General features: G+C 45.2%; 1 protein-coding gene and 3 non-coding genes across 4 annotated transcripts in view; all 4 read right to left on the bottom strand.

The window, feature by feature from the left end:
• Positions 1–19,670, bottom strand: part of LOC140188855 (uncharacterized) — a 631,689-nt gene that overhangs the window by 563,531 nt on the left and 48,488 nt on the right. The gene's annotated exons all lie outside the window — the stretch shown is intronic.
• trnad-guc (transfer RNA aspartic acid (anticodon GUC)) lies at positions 1,272–1,343 on the bottom strand. Its single transcript has one exon. It is a non-coding gene; the product is annotated as a tRNA-Asp (tRNA).
• trnas-aga (transfer RNA serine (anticodon AGA)) lies at positions 9,428–9,509 on the bottom strand. Its single transcript has one exon. It is a non-coding gene; the product is annotated as a tRNA-Ser (tRNA).
• Positions 15,264–15,335, bottom strand: trnaa-ugc (transfer RNA alanine (anticodon UGC)). The gene has a single exon. It is a non-coding gene; the product is annotated as a tRNA-Ala (tRNA).

The following is a 19,670-nucleotide window of genomic DNA, read 5'->3' on the forward strand; positions in this document are numbered from 1 at the left end:
ATAGGATGCAAAACATGGCTGAAAAGTGGCAGTTGAAGTTTAACCCATTGCCATAGTCCCGTCTGGCTATTCCCCATCTTGCTATTACCTCCTCAAATGGGCCTTAATCCCCTTGTCTGATTTTCAATCTTTCCCAGTTCCGCTAATTACAACACACCCCGCCTGTACTGGAAACACTCGACTTGTCCGGAGTCCCCGCAGAATAGCATAACCTGGGACAGGTATTCAGCAAACAACGGGCTCTTTCCCTGCCCCCGCACCGCCCGTATGATTGCGCTATCTTCCTGCTGGCCAGGGCCTCGTTACCTACCAGTCGTCTTTATAGCTTATCCCGACCGGAGAGAGAGGCCATGGAGAAATATATTAGTGCATCCCTCGCGGAGGGAATTATACGAACTTTATCCTCGCCGGTAGGCGCCGGTTTCTTCTTTGTAGAGAAGGATGGGCCGGTTCGTGCCTGTATTGATTACCGAGGCCTGAACAATATAAAAGTTAAAGTACCAACTATCCCTGATTAACTCGACATTTGAACCATTTCAGGGAGCCACCATCTCCTCGAAGTTGGACCTTCGTCGCGCCCACCATCTAGTCAGGATGAGGGAGGGAGCCGAGTAGAGGACGGCCTTTAATACACGTCTGAGCCACATCGAGTACTTGGTCATGGCATTTGGCCACACCAATGCCCCGCCGTTTTTCAAGCCCGAATCAGTGATGTGCTGCGGGACTTCATTAAACGCTTCGTGTTCTTCTACCTAGATGACATCTTCATATTTTCTAGCAGCCCCCAGAAACACGTTCACCTTATCCGTCTCGTCCTCCAGAGACTGTGGGAGAGCAAGTTATTTGTGGAGGCCAAGAAATGTGAGTTCGAAGTCCCTTCGGTCATCTCCTGGGCTACTTCATCGAGAGCGGGCAGGTGAGGGCAGCTCCTGATAAGATCCGGGCGTTGGAAGAATGGCCCAGACCCACGACTCGCAATCAACTTCAGTCGTTTTGGTGGTTTGCAAACTGTTATCGCCGTTTTATCAGGGATTACAGTCGAGTGGCGGCGCTCCTTACCGACTTACCTCGCCTACCAGACCTTTTTGTTGGGGTTCCGAGGCTGATTCGGCATTCACTGACCTGAAGAGGTGGATCAGCTCACAAGAGCCCGAGCTATTTCACCTCCCCGATGTCCAATGGACTGATCGCTTCAACACCGAATACTTTGTCCTCTTTTATTTGTCTTTTTAAGACAATTTTCAGCTTGAAGAATGCAGTAAAATTTGTATCTCTCCGTCGGGGAATTGAACCCCGGTCTCCCGCGTGACAGGCGGGGATACTAACCACTATACTAACGAGGAATTGGTCGTGGTATCCGAATATATATTATTCCGGTTTTGTAATGCGACAGGCAGGAAACGACGTACAGCTCTTCAAGTTTGGAAGGGATTTTACCCACTTACCTCCGGTCTGTGGGAGGATGACGACCACAACTTGACATAACAGGAACTGCATCAGAGTGACCAGATTCAGAAAGCAGTGCGAGCCACAGTCATAAACCACTGGAGACGGTGCAGGATACGAGTCTCCTGCAGAATGATCGAACGATGGTGATATAATGGTGAACATATCTGTCTTCCAGGCAATTGACGCAGGTTCGATTTTCGATGATCGTAGTTAATCGACTTCTAATATTCTTTCATCGAAACTATCAGATGTAAACGTCTCATAGAACCCGATCCGTGCGGACTTCTACAGTCCGAGGGGCCTAACCTGCCAACTCGGGTACGAATTCCCCAAATTATTTAAATCGAAGAGAGAGTGTAAAATTATTATTCACACTGGGCTGTCCAGTGGATCAAGGGCGGATTTCCTGTCTTTCACATTTTCCCGATGAACTGACCAGTGCAGCTTCCTGCTGTCACTATAAACCAGATTCTCACAACAAACTAGGACACACCAAAACATGTCAGGTGATGTGTTCACACTGAGTGTTCTCAGTCCACTCACCACTGTCTCTGTCTATTTATATCCTGAGCGATCCCTCTCTCCAATACACGATTAAATTAAACCCTTTAATGCGATTAACAAATGTAATATAGAATCACTGAATCATTCAACCCTGAAACAGGCCTTTCGGCCCGCCACGTCGATGCTGAGAGTCAAGTACCAATCTCACCAGATAAAAATCTCACTTATCAGCCACTGCCCTCAGTGCCTTGATGATTCAGGTGCTCGTCCAGTCAATTCTCTAATATTATTGGAATACGTGCCTTCACTAGCCACTCAGGCATGGGTTCCAGTTTCCAGCCGCCATCTGCATGAAGTTCATCATCTCATGCTGTCTCGGTTTACACGCGTCAGGACAGTTTCCTACTATTCTGAAAGGCCCCCGTTTATTTGATATGACCTACAAAGACCTCCGTCATCTCCAGCGCTCCATGGAAACGCCCGCAGTCTATCCAGCCTCGGTTTATACTGGAACTCTCCATCTCTGGCAAAATCCTTGCAAACATCCCATGCATTCAACACTCCAGTTAGTTTACAGAGCGTCCAAAGTTTTCAATTCTCGAATCTGCGGTAAACTTGATAAATCGGAGCTGGTTTCTACCGAATGGACGACCATGGGCCCAGCGCGCTCCCGCTGCGCCACTCTGCTGTTGGCTGAACGTGGTGCTGAGCTGCTCCGTTGTGGACGTTTCCCATTCTTTTCCTTTATTTTTATTTGTCGATTCTTTGCTGACGTCACATCGTTCCCCTTGCGAGCTGCTGTTTGGTGATTTATTTCCTCGCGTGTCTCTCTGCCCGTGACTCTGTCTGTCATTCAGTGCTTGCTACCTCCTGCCCCGTCCTGTTATTGTCTCTGTGCTCGGACCCTTCCGGAAGCCTCGTTCACGACATGTCAGCAGTGAATGTGTTTTACGTTATTTAATGAGTCCGGTTTCAGTGGCCCTGCTGTTACACATTCAGTTACTCTTCCACTGTGTCTCTTCCGCGCTCTCTCTCTCTTTGCCTCTGGGTTGTTCATTGGGACAGACATCAATGGTTCGAACAATGGACACCAGCTGAGTTGCAGCCGAGATTATCGGAGGACACTATTACAGGGTATTTTGAACTTTACGATGTGTTGACTCACACCTAGGTGGGTTAATTTATTGTATCCAGAAGTGTGGTTAACATCTCGTGCCGTATAGGTATTTGAATAAATAACAGAATCAAAAGGATCTCAGCAGATCGGGCTGCTGTGCTTTTCTGTCCTGCTGATGTGAAAACTGGGGTCCGAGGATTTCGGCCTACTCCGGATGCTCCGGGAGCAAATCCGTTACCCAGTCTGTTTCGAGATGCTGTTAGCTTGCTTCTCTTGTTTGCATGACGTTTCTTTTTCTTTCTTTCTCTGTGCAGCGGTTTTTAGTGTTTTTTTTTTAAATTGGGTTATTCGAGTTTCTTGTTTTGTGGCTGCCTGGATGAAGGCAAATCTGAAAATAAATATGTTTTGAATAGTTGAATCATTACTCATTAATAGAATCTGCCTCTATCGCCCTTTGAGAAAGGGAGATCCAGACAACCCCGCTCGCTTGCCGGTAGTCAGGGGACCCTACCTGAGGAAGGATACCTTAAATGACCGAGTGGGTGCGGCAAAGGGACACTAGATTTGTCCAGGCAGGACACCATAGGCATTGATCGCCGACACTCTCCAGAACAATCTAATTTCTTCACACACTCACTGAACTGAGATTTGGAATTGTGAAGATGTACGGCTCAACAGGAAAGCAGTTCAGTCCATGTTGGCGGCAGATGATCTCTCGAATGTCAAGAGTGACTCAACCGATAGAATTTCCAATGAACGCCCTGAATTCATAACAAGACCCTTGAAGCGCAATACAATAAAGGGCTTTAATTTCCTTATTCCATAGTTTCATCACGAGACGGTGAAACAAATAACACTTTGGTAGAAGGAATGAAGAAATTTGAAATTACGTGGACACGGATTACTCTGAGAGGACCCGCCTCTCCCGCAGTGGAACTTGCGCAGTGAAACCTCAATGAACTTCTGGTGTATCGCCTAATCACTCGGCCATGACAACTGCTACCACACAGATAGTGAGGCAGAAGGACATTTTTCATGGGATCCCATCACCATGTCCCGGGTCGATTGGGCTCAACACCAACGCTGAGGGTCAGAGAATCTGAACTGACATCCTCTCCACATCCACTCTATCCAGGTCGCTCAATATTTGATAGGTTTCCATGAGATGCTCCCTCATTTATCTGAATTCCAATGAGTAGAGGCTCAGAGTCCTCAAATGCTCCTTGTATCTTCACCGTTTCATTCCGGAATTATTCTCGTGAGACTCCCCTGGGCCCTCTCCAGTGCCAGCGCATCCTCTATCAGAAATGGGCCCACAATTGTCTACAATGCTCCAAATGAATCTGATCAATGTCTTACAATTCATCTTCATTATAACCTTGCTTTTAGACGCTAGTCCTGGCGGAATGAATGCTAAAATTGTATTTGTCTTTCTTACCACCAACTCAACCCGCAACTTATCCTTTAGGGAATCCTGCACGAGAACTCCCCAGTACATTTGCACGTCTGATTTCTGAATTTGTCCCCATTTGGGAAATAGTCTTTCTGTCAATGTGGCTGACCATACATTATCGTACTCTGTATCCCAGCTTCCACTTAGTTGCCCATTCTCCAAGACCTTCTGCAGACTTCCTGCCTCATCAATATTACCAGCCCCTCCATCTAATTTTCTATCACATACAAAGCCATCAATTTCGTCATCCAGATCATTGACAAATAAGGTACAAGGCAGAGACCCCTCCAGAAGACACCTAGTTACCGACAAACGACTGAAAATGCATATTTATTCCCAGACTTTACCTCCCACCATTCGCCAATATATTTTCGATTCTCGTATCTTTCCTGCAATACCATGAGCTCTAGTTTTGTTTAGCAACCTTTTTGCGTCACTTGATAAAGACCTTTTGAAAATCCAAGTTAACAACACCCACTGACTCTCCATTCTCTATCTCGTCTGCTATTTCTCCAAAGAATTCCAACAGATCTGTGTGGCCAGATTTCTCTTTAAGAAAACCATGTTGGCCGGACTATTTTATCAGACGCCTGAAAGCACATGCTGACGAACGGACTACAGCATTTTCCCAACATAAAATCCATGCCAACCGGTCCGTAATATCTTGTCTTTTGTAAACTTAAAATTATTTTTGCAATTTTCCTGTCGTCTGAACCATTCCAGAATCCAGTCATTCCTGAATAATCACTATTAACGCTTCCGTGATATCGTCACCCACTTCTTTCATAAACCCGCGGTGCAGTTCATCTGGTCCAGGTGACATCCGGAATTTCTAACATACTGCTGGTATCAACATAAAATGGCAGACGCAAAAAGCTTATTAAGCCATCGTCCGAGGTTTACTCTTGTATTTTTAAACTTCCTACCTACCTGAAAAGCGACTGTTTGTATCCTCTTTCCATCGGACAGAAAGCACAAAAGCCTGAAAGAACGTATCACAGGCTCATGGATAGTTTCAATCCCTTTGTTTTATCTACTGAATCGGTTCTTAGTACGATAAGGTGTACGTTTGACCTCACAAGTCACCTCGTTATGATGCTGCACCTTATTATTTACCTGCACTGTGCTTTCCCTGTCGCTGTTACACTTTATTCTGCACTCTGTTATTGCTTTACCTTGTGCGATCTCAATACACTGTGCAATGATTTCATCTCCATGGACAGTATGAACGAGAAGGTTTTCACTGTATCTCGGTACATGTGTCTAAAATATAACAGTTTAAATTCCCATCGCGGCCGCAGTAGGGAGCCCCGGCCTCCGTTCAGCGCAGCGTTTCCCAGCTGCCAATGAAACACAACAGAAACAAATCTGCCGGATCACTGGCCGCCAGCCTGTCGGTTAACAGCCGGACGCGCTCACCGATGCGCCGCAGAGACAAGTTTTGTGGAAAGTAGGAATAAATGGTTCAATTCGGTGTTGTAGAACGTGACCGACAATCGCTGCTGGGCTGGACCCGGTTTTTCACAATCTACATGACTGGTTTGCATCAGAGAGTCAAACAGAAAATGTTGGAAGTACACCGTAGTCAGGACTCGAAACTGCTCGAGGAAATCCCAATGGATTCCGGAGCATTGCGAAACAATTCGGCCACGACTACACACTCCCACTGATTTCCCTTCTGGCATTTATCCAAACGGAAGAATGCTGCGCCTGCCCGTTCACCTCCTCCCTCACAACATTCAGAGTCCCAAACAGTCCTTCCAGGTGAGGAAACACTTCAGCTGTGAGTTTCGCTGGGCCATTTCCTGTATCGGGTGCTCCCAATACGGCCTCATCTACAACTGCAAGACGCAAGATAGTTTGGGGAAACATTTTGTCGAACAACTTTGCTGCGTCCGCAACGAGTAGGATTTCCCAATGGTCAACCATTTTAATTCCGCTGCCCAATCCCATTCTGACATGTTGGTCCATGGATTCCTCTACTGACACGATGAAGCCACGCTCGGGTTGGAGGAGCAACACTTCATATTCCGTCTGGATAACCCTCAATCTGATAGAATGAACATCGATTTCTCTAACCCGCTAATCTCTCCATTCTCCTCTCTTTGCTTTAATTTTCTATTCCGGATTCCCTCTTGCGTCTTCACCTTTCCCCGCATGTTTACCGCCTCTCTCTAGTCAACCCGCCCCTCCAAACTGATTTCTGCCTTTCAACCCCTTTCCTTTTCCACCAATCACCGCCCATCCTCACAAATATTCCCCTTTACCCAGCATATCTAACTTCCATCTTAACCTGGCTTCTCCTATGGCCCCCAGTTTTCCATACTGCACTGTCCCCAACATATCTACCTCTTGTTCTCAACTGGCTCCACCTATCACCTCCCAGTTTTCAATCTCCCCTTTCCGCTACATATCTACATTCTTTCATCAAATTGCTTCACCTATCACCTTCCAGTTTTCAATACTCCCCTTTCCCCAACATGTCTACCCTCCTTCCTCAGCTGTCACCTCCCAGTTTTCAATCTCCCCTTTCCCCAACATATCAACCCTCCTTCCTCACCTGTCACCTCCCAGTTTTCAATCTCCCCTTTCCCCATCATATCTACACTCCTTCCTCACCTGTCACCTCCCAGTTTTCAATACTCCCCTTTCCCCATCATATCTACCCTCCTTCCTCGCCTGGCTTCACCTATCACTTTGTAGCGTGAACCCCTTCTCTTCCCCGACTTTCTTATTCTGGCTTCTTCCCACTTCCTTTCCAGTACTGATGAAGGAACATGATTTTTTTATTCCTCTCCATAGATGCTGACTGACCTGCTGAGATGCCCCAGTGTTTTGTATGCGTTACTCTGATGCTTGTGCCAAAAATACCCATCATTGATCGCCGCCCACCTGGTTTTTGATTCCTTCCCCCCCCCCCCCCCCCCACTTTCATTGCCATAGACTGCTGTCCTGGGCATTCCCCACAGTTCTGTTGTTCATATAACATAGAAACAAAAGTCCCGATGATAACAGTCACAGTCACTCACTTGGTCTCACCAGATCCGCGGCCCACTTTGTCTGAAACTGAAAAATACCTTATTTTCTCTTTCCCAGTGGTGACGAATGGGGCTCCGCCTGAAACATTATCTGTTTCCCTTTGTACTAATGTGACCGACCCGTGAACTTCGCAGCGGAGCAGCAAGTCGCCGCTTTAATTAACTTGCACGTTGATGTGAACAAGAAGCGAAACGTCCCGGCTCCTGGGTTCACAAAACGACCCGGAGAGTCGCAGTGAGATCAGTGAGGCAGTACCAGCGACCGGCCACTGGAGGGAACCGAGGGTCCGGGTGCTGTGCAGCAGCGCAGAACACTTCAGAGTTCAAAGTAAATTCAGTGTCAAAGCACAAATATGCTACCATTAGATGCATTTTCTCGAGAGGTTTCACAGTAAGTGCAAAGAAACAAAATATAATCAATGAAAGAGTGCACACAAGACGGACAATCAATGCAGAAAACATACAGACTGCGAAAATACAAAAACGTAAAATAATAATCAAATAAAGTTAACTAATGGAGAAGCAACCCTCCATGGAAAACATCCCCATGATCTGAGCAGACAGGGTGTGAAGGAAACGTGGAGCGCTTGGGTCAGAGTTGGGGACATCTTCCCAGAAACAGAGGGGTTCGTTGTGGTATTACAGGGCCAGGTGTTTAACACAAAAATGTTACAAATCCATAATAAAAGCCCAACAAATTAAAGTCGATAATTGCAGAAAATGACAAGAGACACCAGAAACAATCCAACACATTACAGGATGGAGCAGCAGTTTAACTCAATCTGATTACTTACACAGGGGCAGTCAATTGGCAAACATCATTCACCAAAACCATGCTTTAAAATTCAAACTCATAAAAGACACCATACCTTACTATAAGTACAAACTTGTTCTAGATTAGGGTCAGAGTCGTACAATTATTTTATGACTGATCCATTACAGGACAATCCATAATAACCGTCTGCATATATAATATTACTGGATTAAAAGGTAATAACAACGTACATAATCGATATAGCCATTGCAAACACACATAACCTACAACAATTAACAAGTGAAAAGCACCAGAACTATACTGAATTGAAAGAAGAAACTGAAAGACGATCCAGCAATTAACAGGGTATATATTGTCGCAATGGTAATATCAACAACTATCATCTCAAAGTCACTACACAATAGCATTAAACAGTTAGGCCAGCAAAGCAATATTTCTGTAAATCTGCTGAAAACCACTATACTATACACCAGTAGAATGGCCCGAAGTCCGCGGTTATTGAGGAATGAGTGTGCTTCAGCACCCCCGTACTTCAGGCTAGCGTGAGCTGAGAAAGTAATAATAATAACAACAAAGCAAAAATGTCTCTAGCACGAAATGTCCAGTTTGAAAGTGAGTTGTGGAAGCAGTCAGTGTTGGTGTGAGTGAAGTTCAGTGAATTGATCCTTCTGGTTCAAGTGGCGATAACATCAATTTAAACATGAAATACATTGGTGCCCTGTAAGAGTTTCTGTTGGTTTGATCGTCCATGTACAATATATTAAGTTTATGTCAACATGAATGTAATCAAGACAGGTCGTGGTAGTGTTCTGTTCTCTATATGTGGGTTTTTAATGACTGTATTAGGAACACACGGAGCGTACAGCGAAGGCCACTGGATCAACAGCGTCCCTGAATAGACTGGAACCACCAGCATTTCGGACACAGTGCCGAACACGCTGACCGATTGCATCGTAGAGCCCACCTGAATAAAAGCGGAACACATGGGCACTTCTTGGTTTTGGAGGCGGCGAACACAGATCGGTGTTTCGACTGGCTTTTTACAATCTGCATCCGTGAGAGGAATCAAGGCATCAAAACCGATATAAACACGTAGTCGGCAGATTTCGAACCTGCGCGGGGAAACCCCAATGGATTTCTAGTCCATCGCCTTAACCACTCGGCCACGACTACAAGTTCTTCACAGCTGGATTCAAATCCCGGAGTCAGATAAACAGGGTTGATCCTGAACTAAAAGCGGGGATTGCTGGAAATATTCAGCAGATCTGTTAGCGGCTGTGAAGAGAGAAACCGAATTCACGTTCAGCTCAATGACCTTTCACCAGGAAATCAGTCACTGAATTGGATGGAGTCTCAGTCAGAGCAGAGCAGGATCGGAAGATGTAGAATCCTTCTGCTGGGATTAAGAAACTCCTCGGCTAAGAAGACCCTGATGAGAGTATTTTATAGGCTTTCGGATTGTAGCCACGGATCTGGTCTACAATTTACAGCGGGAGACAGAAAAAAATATGTAAGAAAGGTCAGATTACGTCAGAGGGAGTATTTCAAAAAGCATATAGATGGAAAATCAAGTTGATGAATGCATGGAATGCCTCCGAGATATCTGTTTGATTGAGCCTACTGGGGAATAAACAATTCAGCACTGGGTGTTGTGTTGTGTATTTCTTGGACTACGTTGTTTTTAAGTTGCCTCTAACTTGACTGCAGTCTGGACAGCTGTTGTGAACAAGCCAAGGTAGATAATCCATCAATGGATTAAACACACAGTAGTAATTAAAGCACGCTGCTGTTCAGAAGCGATTGGTGTTGGAATTCTGCTAATGAGTGGCCTCAGAATGGTCGAAGGCTCCACTGAAGGTTGCATGTAGGACGAAGTGTGTAAAGGAAATGAGGCTAATGTATGTTGGTATTTGCTTGGTGTGGTGAATAATACTCATCGCATTGATACTTCAAGCATATCTGACAAGAAGGGAACTCTAAGTTGCAAAGCTTTTTTTTGGTTTTTAATGTTTTAAAGATGTTATTAAACTATGGGCTCTGTTATCCAAGACTATTAAATATTATGTGGGTTTAGCTAATGACGTTTTGCAGAATCCATCCCTTTTGGAATAAAGTTTGGAACTGAGGTTTAAATGGATATGTTTTACTTCCCATGTTATTATTGCTTTGCTCTTTGTTCTGATGGTTACACAAGGTATTTCGCCCGGTGTTTTTTTTAAGGCTAATTTTAATAACTTCAGTGTTTGAAAAGCACATGCCATTCTAAAATTTCTTTTTGTTGATTTCGTTTAATTTCTTATAGCTATGTTGTATTTTAAAATTATTAATTCCTGTTAAATTCCTTGATATATGGTATGAAATTAGTTACGTTATCATGATTCTTCACGCTTTTGTTATGACATTATCTTTAAATCCTTATCGGTATTTTTTGATATAGTCATGAATTCTGCTGTTCCTTTTGTGCTATATTCACTGAGACATAAAGAGTAATGTGATCCCCACAATTTTCCGTGGATGGAAAAGGAGGAGATGTTGGCCAAGGAAGATTTCAAAATGTAACATAACATAGAACTCGAATGGCTCAAGGACAGTGGAAGCAGACAGAACAAGTGTCTTTGTACCAGCCGTGCATTTGGAAGTGAATATGTAATTTTGTGGAACCGTTTTACATCTTCCATTTTATGAGGTGAAAATTTTCGTATTTTAAAGTAAACACAACGTTGCTTCAGGTAAATTGCGGGTTAAGAAATCTTTTCCAAATTAGAAGTTATTGTGAAGTGTTTTTGATATAATATAACATGCAAATGTGTGAATGTTGGGGTCAATCTCTGCCTGGAGTGATTGAAACTGTCACAATGGCGGGGGGCGGGGGGGTGGCGTAGATGGTGGACCCAACAGGAAGACACAGACACTGAAGTACAAGGAACAGGACTTGACTAGGGCAGGGACGTGACAGGATGCAAACGAGCACGAACGAGAACACAGACTTGGGTTAGGACATGGACAAGACAGGGAACCCGGGCAAGGAACTATGCACTAGGAGCCTGGCCTTGGGCTCCGAGCCAGAGACTGGACAAAGCGCCAGAACCTGAGTCTGGACTAGGGCTCGGGCCCTAGAACCAGGCAAGGACAGGACATAACTACAGGACAGGACGTGGCTGGGGTCTAGAGTCTTGGGGCTTCAGGCTGGGGTCTTGGACTTGGCTCTTGAGGCCTGCAGGCTGGGGTCTTGGCTCTTGGTTCTTGAGGCCTGCAGAGGCTGATAACTCGAAGGCTGAAACTCGGAGACAGACTGTGAACTGTACATAAACATAGAGCCGGGATTTATACTTCGAAAAGCCGGGACTCATCTTTAACACGACACAAACATGAGACAGGACAGTACATAGACAGAGAGCCAGGACTTATCCTTAGACAAGCCAGAACTCAACTTCATCTGCACACCAAGGTGGGACAGGTCCATCTGTCGGGTAACGGCAGAACGGCCGGACTTACCCAACAGAGGCAAAGACAAGACAAGACAGGACCCCATGCAGGGCAACGGCAGAACTGCCTGACTTACCCCACGGAGGCGTGGACAAAACAAGACAGATCTCCCCGCAGGCAACGGAAGAAACGGCCTGACTTACCCCCACAGAGGCAAGGACAAGAAGAGATAAACACCAAAGAACTACAGAAAGTTCCACCTCTGCATCGGGGTTCCTCCGAGTCACAGTTCGGCCAGCAACCTCAGCTGGCTACGGAAACAACCGGATCCGTACCTAGCTCGGAGTGGCTGGTAGCCACTCAGCCGGCCCTGGAAACAGCCGAATCCATACCACAAAGACAGCTCCGACTACCGACAGCAAGGCTCCATGAAGAGATGGTTCTCCAACGCGGCCTAAAGATGGGAAGTGGCCGCTCTAACCTTCCACAGGCAGGTTGCTCCCAGGGAATCATGACAAGACAAACCAGCAGCCCGCACTCAACCCCAAGGCTACTAAAATTCCAAGCCACAAGATGGGAAACAGGTGCCTATGATTAACTCAATCGAAACAAGGGACAGTTGGAAGACCGGGAGTCCTGAGTCCACGACTGGACTGTGAACCGGAATGCAGACTTCACGGACCGGATCATGACACAAATTGGTTCCTGAAGGGAACAAAGAGCCATAAATTATCGATTGACGCTTGCTGAGAAGAGGGCAATAAATGGATGCTGACCTGGAGCAGAGTCAACAAACAGGAGAATTCAAACCAATCAGATGGCCTACAGTCAATGACACTGGAATGGGATAACTGAACTGGAAAATATGAATATAAAAGTGGAAACTTCGAATGTGCTAGCAGCAATAACTCTTTCTAGAAACCCACCATCGCAAGGAAGAACTCCCAAGTCGGTGACTGAGAGAAGAAAGGATGGATCACTTGGCCAACTGAGATGCCCTAGTTTGGTGACATAGATGAGAAAATTAGTCTGAGTGAGTATTAGTATAGCGGGAACAGCAGAATTCCTGTTCTAAGTTGTTGGCCCGGTGTCGACACAGTTACGTTGTTGTTTATGCAGAGACAATGAAGTGCGAGTTTTGATTACTGTATTTACAGAGTGAATTTCCTAACATAGTTCGATAGGACTATCGATGGACAGGAACAAAAATACTCTTCCAGATGCACTTCAAAAATTCCATTTCTTATCTTGCACAAAAAATGATCTGGTTAATTTTGGAGAAGTTGAAATGTCTGATTGCTGTAACCCTATCTACAAAATGACATTTCTCTGTGATTTGCCAGCAGATCTGCTCCTCAGAATTTTACCAGCTATGGAGAGAATTACAGTATAATCCCAGCAATGTGGTTGTTGGTGGTTATTTTATTTATTCCTAAACTCAACTCATACTTACATTTTCATCGGCTTTTCTAAAGAACATGGACAATCAGAATTTTCTTTCCCATTTGCTGATGCGTGAGGCCGGCGCCATTTGCAGGAATAAAACCTGCTGCAGAGTGAGGATTGATCCGACAGAGAGCGGCTCGGGATCTGGTGGAATCACATGGAGCATGGGAGCTGCTTCACTCCTCGAAACTCCCGCAACATGGAGCGACAGTGGTATAGGGATGAGCACAGCTGCCTTTCAGGCAGCTCACCCGGGTTCGATTCCCGGCGATCGCCGTGAGTTGTACCTGTTTCTCAGCACTTGTCACATAAACGCATCGGTCTGGAATCACTCAGCCACATCACTTCCTTCTTTATGAAATGACATTTCTGCCCGTCGTTCTTCTGCCATTTTAGACCAGTTTTTCTCTTTCCTATTTGTCTTACCGTCATCGTGTATTGGTGTCGCCCTATCAGAGATGTCCCCCGTTTCACTTCCCACCCATCGTCTCACCTTCTTTGACACAGAAAACTATCTTCTTCTCTCATCATTTCTAATTAAGTGTCACGATCAAAAAGGTTGATCCCGTTTCATCACTCACAAATGTTTCTTGAGGTGATGAGAGTTTCCAGTATTTTCTGTTCAATCTGTTCAATACTAGACACAGCTTCATGCAGCGGAGAACCAGATGTGTTGGACAAACGCTGAGCACAACAGCAATTGTCGTTTTACCCGCGAAGTTCTCAACAAATCTCAGAAAGTGATGAAGTGAGTGGACGGAAATTTCAGTTAGAAGTACAAGTTTTTCTTTTTAAGTTAAATGTGTGTTGTGTACACAGGTGACGTGACGGCGTTTTGCGGTAAAAAAAAAATTGTTGAAGAATAGCAGACGGTGGTTTCGATGTGTCGGCCTCTGGATAACGGGCCCAGCACATTCCCGCTGCGCTATTCTGCTGATAGGTAAATATCTCTGTTCCTCTCCTGTCTTTCTATTTGTTAATTTTGACGCTTTCCCCCGATTATCTATTGTTTTGTTTGTTGGATTATATTCCCTGTCTAATTTCCCTCGTGTCTCTCTCACGCTTTTACCTTCCTCCCCGTCCTCCTTTCCCTGTTCATCACTTCCTGCCCCATCCGGTTATTATCCGGTCTCTGTACTCCGACCCAGCCGGATATCTCGACCCGACATTTCAGCAACGGATCTGATTTTCATTATCATTCTGGCCCTATTCCTACGGCCCTGCAGTCAGACACGCTGGTTATCTCCCTCTGTGTCTCCTTGCCTTCCTTCTCTCTGTCAGCGGGCTGTTATTTAGGCTATAAACACAGGTGCTGGAAATCCCAAGCACAGAATGCCGGAGCAAATCACCAGGTCAGACAGCATCTCTGGGGAGCAGTAAGCAGTCGGTGTTTCCTGTGGAGATGCCGCCTGGCCCGCTGAATTTCTCCTCCATTTGTGGATGCTATTTCGGTCAGTCTCCGACATAACGAGCTGCGACCGCAGTCTGAGGTGCAGCGGAGAATACACCCACACTCCAGGATTTATTTTGTCCAATCCCGAGTCTCGTTCACCTCCCAATCCGTCCATATGATCGAATGAAGATCAGAATTCCGTCAGTTTTCAATAGTCCGCAAATCACTGGGTCTGAATGTGAAAGTGAGCTGCTGTCAGCAGTCCTCTCTCTCCTCTGTAGAGTCCTGCCGTCGGATGTCCTGCGATTCTCGTACCAGACGGTTTAGCAAGTGGTTAGAGCTCGCTCAATGATGCTCCTGTGAAATAAAAACAGATTGAAGAGGGGTTGGGGAAGTATCACTGAAGCCAGGAAGTGGACACACCGGTGCTCTTTCTTGCTGTTCTTTGTGGCGTTCAGAGCGCTGGTTTGGTGGTCCACTCTCTCTCTCTCTCTCTCTCTCTCTGGAGGAGCCGTTTATTTGCAGTAATGAGCGGTCCCCTGGCCTAATGAATCATCTCTTTAGTCTTGTCCACGTTGAGACTCAACGCATCATTGTGCTGACTGCAAACCTGACGATTGGGTTTGCGTTTTGCAATGTTCAAAATTCAATGCTCATCAGCGTGGAGATGCCGGGGATCGAACCCGGGACCTCATACATGCAAAGCATGCGCTCTTCCACTGAGCTACATCCCCACTTAAAATGCAGAAGTGTTCAGGTCCAAACCTTCCTGCATATCACAATTGAGCAGTGCGACACAGATAGTGTCTGATGGCCACAGTCATTCGGCGCCGAGTCTGCTGCACCATCCAGTGCGATCATACTTAATCCTTGTTCAGTTCTCTTCTTAAACACCATGATAATTTTTGTGGAATGAAACCAATTAGACTCCAGCAGAATGATCACGAAAAAGGAAACACGTACCACATTCTGAAGGATAATTTCAATATCGCTGTTCTGTCTATTGAATGGTTTCCTTGTGAAAAAAGATGGACGCTTGACCTCACAATCTACCTGTTATGACACTTCACCTTATTGTTTACCAGCACTGTGCTTTCTCTGTCGCTGTTGTACTTTATTCTGCATTTTATTATTGATTTACCTTGTTCTCTCTCAAGGAACTGTGTAATGATATGATGTCTATGAATAGTATGAAAGAGAAGCTTTTGTCACATATTGTATCTAGGTACGGCAGCAGAAAGGGAGCACGGACACAGAACACGGACACTAAACACGTGGACACAAAGAGACAGTTCCGAACTCAACGATAGATAGTTTCTTCTCTTGGCGTGGCAATGCTCCACTCTCACTCCAGCGGTTGAACTTGATGGGGATACTGACGAGGATGCAGGCGAAGGTTTCAGGCAGGAAGGGAACGGAACAGTCCAGCAAACAATCCCTGGTTTGCAGAGGTATTTATGTGCCAGACCGAAATGAGAATCGCCCCTGCTATTTCTGCACTAACCTTCAACAAGGACAAAGGGATACCTTACGAGGCCATGAAGTATTTACACCCCAATTTGCCCCCTCTTTTGCAATCAGAGTATTGCCCATAACCTCACTAATGTTTTACCTTAGTTATATAGGTCGTGCGTCCGTTTCCTGAGAAAATTAAAGTAAAACAATATTCTTTTAAGTTCTCCCTAATCTCCTTTGGTTCCATTTACAGATGACCACGCTGACCATCGTGAAGGCCAATGTTGTTTCCTCGCTATCCTTTTGCTCTTAATATATCTGTAGAATCCCTTGGGATTCTCCTTCCAGTTGTCTGCCAAAGCAAACTTATACTTTCCTTTCCTCTCCTAATTTTCCCTTTAAGTGTTGTTTGCATTCTTTGCATGATTAAAGCATCATGCGTCCCTCGTCCCTGGTCTATCAAGGTGCACACTCGTGTCCCAGTCTATCGAAGAGGGCGAAATCCTCAAAACTGTCAAAATATGTAAGCACATCATTCTCATTCCACCGCTGGCTATTGATGTCACTTTCTGCAGAAAGAAGGAGCAGGTCGTTGTTCTCCATGGCCAGAGACACCGTATCTGTATCTGTATCACACAACCGAGTTAATCATGGGGCGATACATTCCAAAGTCTTTTGAACAATTTTGTCCCGCGTATCCACCTATTCCTCGCCTCGGCGCCCCAGTCACTTTGTGTCGTCCCGTCGCCTCGCATAACTGAACAGGCTGACGCGCTTGGGAAGCGGATTCATCTGTGCCGGATGGACTTCATTGCAGAGATATGAAAGAGGTAGCTGAACAGATGGTGCATCTTTTCAAGAATCACTAGATTCAGAAATGTTTCCGGAAAGTGGAAAATTGAAACTCTCTCTCCACCTTTCGAAGAATGGAAGGGGGCAACAACCATATGGCCTGATTTCAGTGTTTAACATGATGTTGGAGTCCATTATTAAGCATTATTTTACAAATAAATTATTTTCTTGTCAACTGATTTTTCAATAAGGAGAAAATTCAGACATTAGGTACAAATGAAGTTAGGTGTCCTTGTGCAGGATTCCCCAAATGCTGACTTGCAGCTTGAGTTGGGAGTGAGGAGGTAAATACAATGTTCGCATTCAATTTGAGAGGACACAGGTACAGTGTAATCTCATTTTAGAAAGGCAGAGACGAGTCACGATCACGTGATGCGTGGATTTATTCAAGAGGTAACAAGTAGGCATGGTGCAGGATTTATCAGTAAATTTGAGTATGTTTCACAAAACAGGCAGGTCAAAAACATTTGTACACATTAGTCTCTGTACAGTGTGAGAGTGTGGGTTTCATTTCGTACCTGTCAATCTCTGGTGTAGGTGAGACTGGGGGTTCATTCTGTACCTGTCAGTCTCTGGTGCAAATGAGACTGAGGGTTCATTCTGTACCTGTCAGTCTCTGGTACAGTGTGAGAGTGTGGGATTCATTCTGTATCAGTCAGTCTCTGGTACATTGTGAGAGTGTGGAGTTCATTTTGAACCCGTCAGTCTCTGGTATAGTGTGGGAGTGTGGGGTTCATTCTGTACCTGTCAGTCTCTGGTACAATGTGAGAGTATGGGCTTCACTCTGTACCTCTCACTGTCTGGTACAGTGTTAGAGTGTGGGGTTCATTCTGTACCTGTCAGTCTCTGGTACAGTGTGAGTGTGTGGGATTCATTCTGTACCTGTCAGTCTCTGGTACAGTGGGAGAGTGTGGGCTTCATTCTGTATCCATCAGTCTCTGGCACAAACTGAGAGCGTGGGGGTTCAATCTGTAACTGTCAGTTTCTGGTATAGTGCAGAGGTTCAGTGCACAGCTTACCTCGAAGTAATGTTAATTCAGTTTCATTACTGCAGTTGATAAATTTGTTTAAATCTTCTTTGTACAATTGAACACAATGATCCGCATGAATACAGTATCTCAGAATCAATGCTATCAGTCAATAACAGCATCAGACACAGGAGCAGTGTTATGTGACTGGGCCCATGGAGTCTGCTCCTCCATTCGATCGTGGCTGATTTATTATCCCTCCCAACCCTATTCTCCTGCCGTCTTTCCATAATGTGTGACACTCTTAATATTTAAGAACTTACCTCCATCCGCTTTAAATAGACCCAGTAACTTTACCACCAGAGCCGTCCGTTTTTAATGTACAAATTACTTGGCTTCCTCAGCAATGAATGCCACAGATTCCTGTCTTCTATTTCCGTAGATAATGCATTCCGTTCGGTGCAGTCCTCTGCTACAATCCTGTTCCAGAGAATAAAGCTGTGGGTCTACGCCAATCTTTTCACCTCCTGCCCAACAGTGTGAAACAGCATCCGCATCTCACCAAATGGATTCATCTCCCTAAGGTACAAAGTTGAAAGATTAAACGAAATTTATTACCGAAGTATATACTCGTAACCACATGAGCATCCACTGTAAATACAATGAAACACAATAGAATCAATGAAAGACCGCACTCAAGAAAGACAGCAAACGAGCAATGTGCAAAAGACTATAAACTATGCAAATACAATAAAGAACAAACGAAATATTAATAATAAATAAATAATCAATAAATGTCGAGAACATGAACAGACTTGAAACTGAGTATATGGGTTGTTGGTACAGTTCAGTGCTGGGTAAATGAAGCTATCCATTCTTCTTCAGGAGTCTGATGGTTGCGGGGTGATGGACATGTTGATGTGTTACCTCCTTCCTGATGGAGCTGTGTGAAGAGAGTATGACCTGCATGGCCGCGGCCCTCTCTTCCGTGTAGATGCGCTCAGCGGTGGGGAGGGGCATAACTGTGCTGGACTGGACTCTATCCATTACGCTTTCTGGGCTTTTCCGTACAAGGACACTGGCGGTTCCATGTCAGGTCCTCTTGCCACCAGTCAATATAATCTCCACCACACATCTGTTGAAGTCTGTCAAGTGTTTAGATGACATGTAGAGCACTGCCGTGCCTTCTTTGTAACAGGAGGTATGTGCCGGGCCCAGGAGAGAGAATCTGAAATGATAACACTGAGGAAGTTATATTTTCCCCTTCATCCTTCCCTCGCTGCTGCTCCCTCGTCCCTCACCATCCGCACTGCGCTCTCACTTGGCTTTTGGCATAGATTCCCTTCTCACTTCTTTCATTTAATTTCGTGAGCTGAGTTTGTCAACTAACTCCTATAACGCTGCTTCAGTGACAGCTCAACTACCTAAAAAAAATTCCACTGCTTCTTACGTTGTTGTCTTCCGCAGCACCGTCTCTTCAAAGGCATAACACGCTGCCAGGAGGTTATGACCGTCGCGTATTTATTGATGTCCGCATGCAACGAATATTTAGACAGGTCCTCTGAGGTATTTCCAGACCTGTTTTATTTTATATCCCTCTGTTTTGTCACATTTAGACTTTCAGTTTTCCAGCGTAAATGTGCGTGTGTGTGTGTGTGTGTGTGTGTGTGCGCGCGCGCGCGCGCGCGCCTCTGGTGTGTGTCTGTGTGTGTATGTTTGTCTCTGTGTGTGTTGTTTGTGTGGGTGTGAGATTCACCAGCAGATATAATTTCAATTTAATATTTGGGAACTCAT

This window comes from Mobula birostris, chromosome 28, assembly GCF_030028105.1.
Source record: "Mobula birostris isolate sMobBir1 chromosome 28, sMobBir1.hap1, whole genome shotgun sequence".
Lineage (NCBI taxonomy): Eukaryota > Metazoa > Chordata > Chondrichthyes > Myliobatiformes > Myliobatidae > Mobula > Mobula birostris.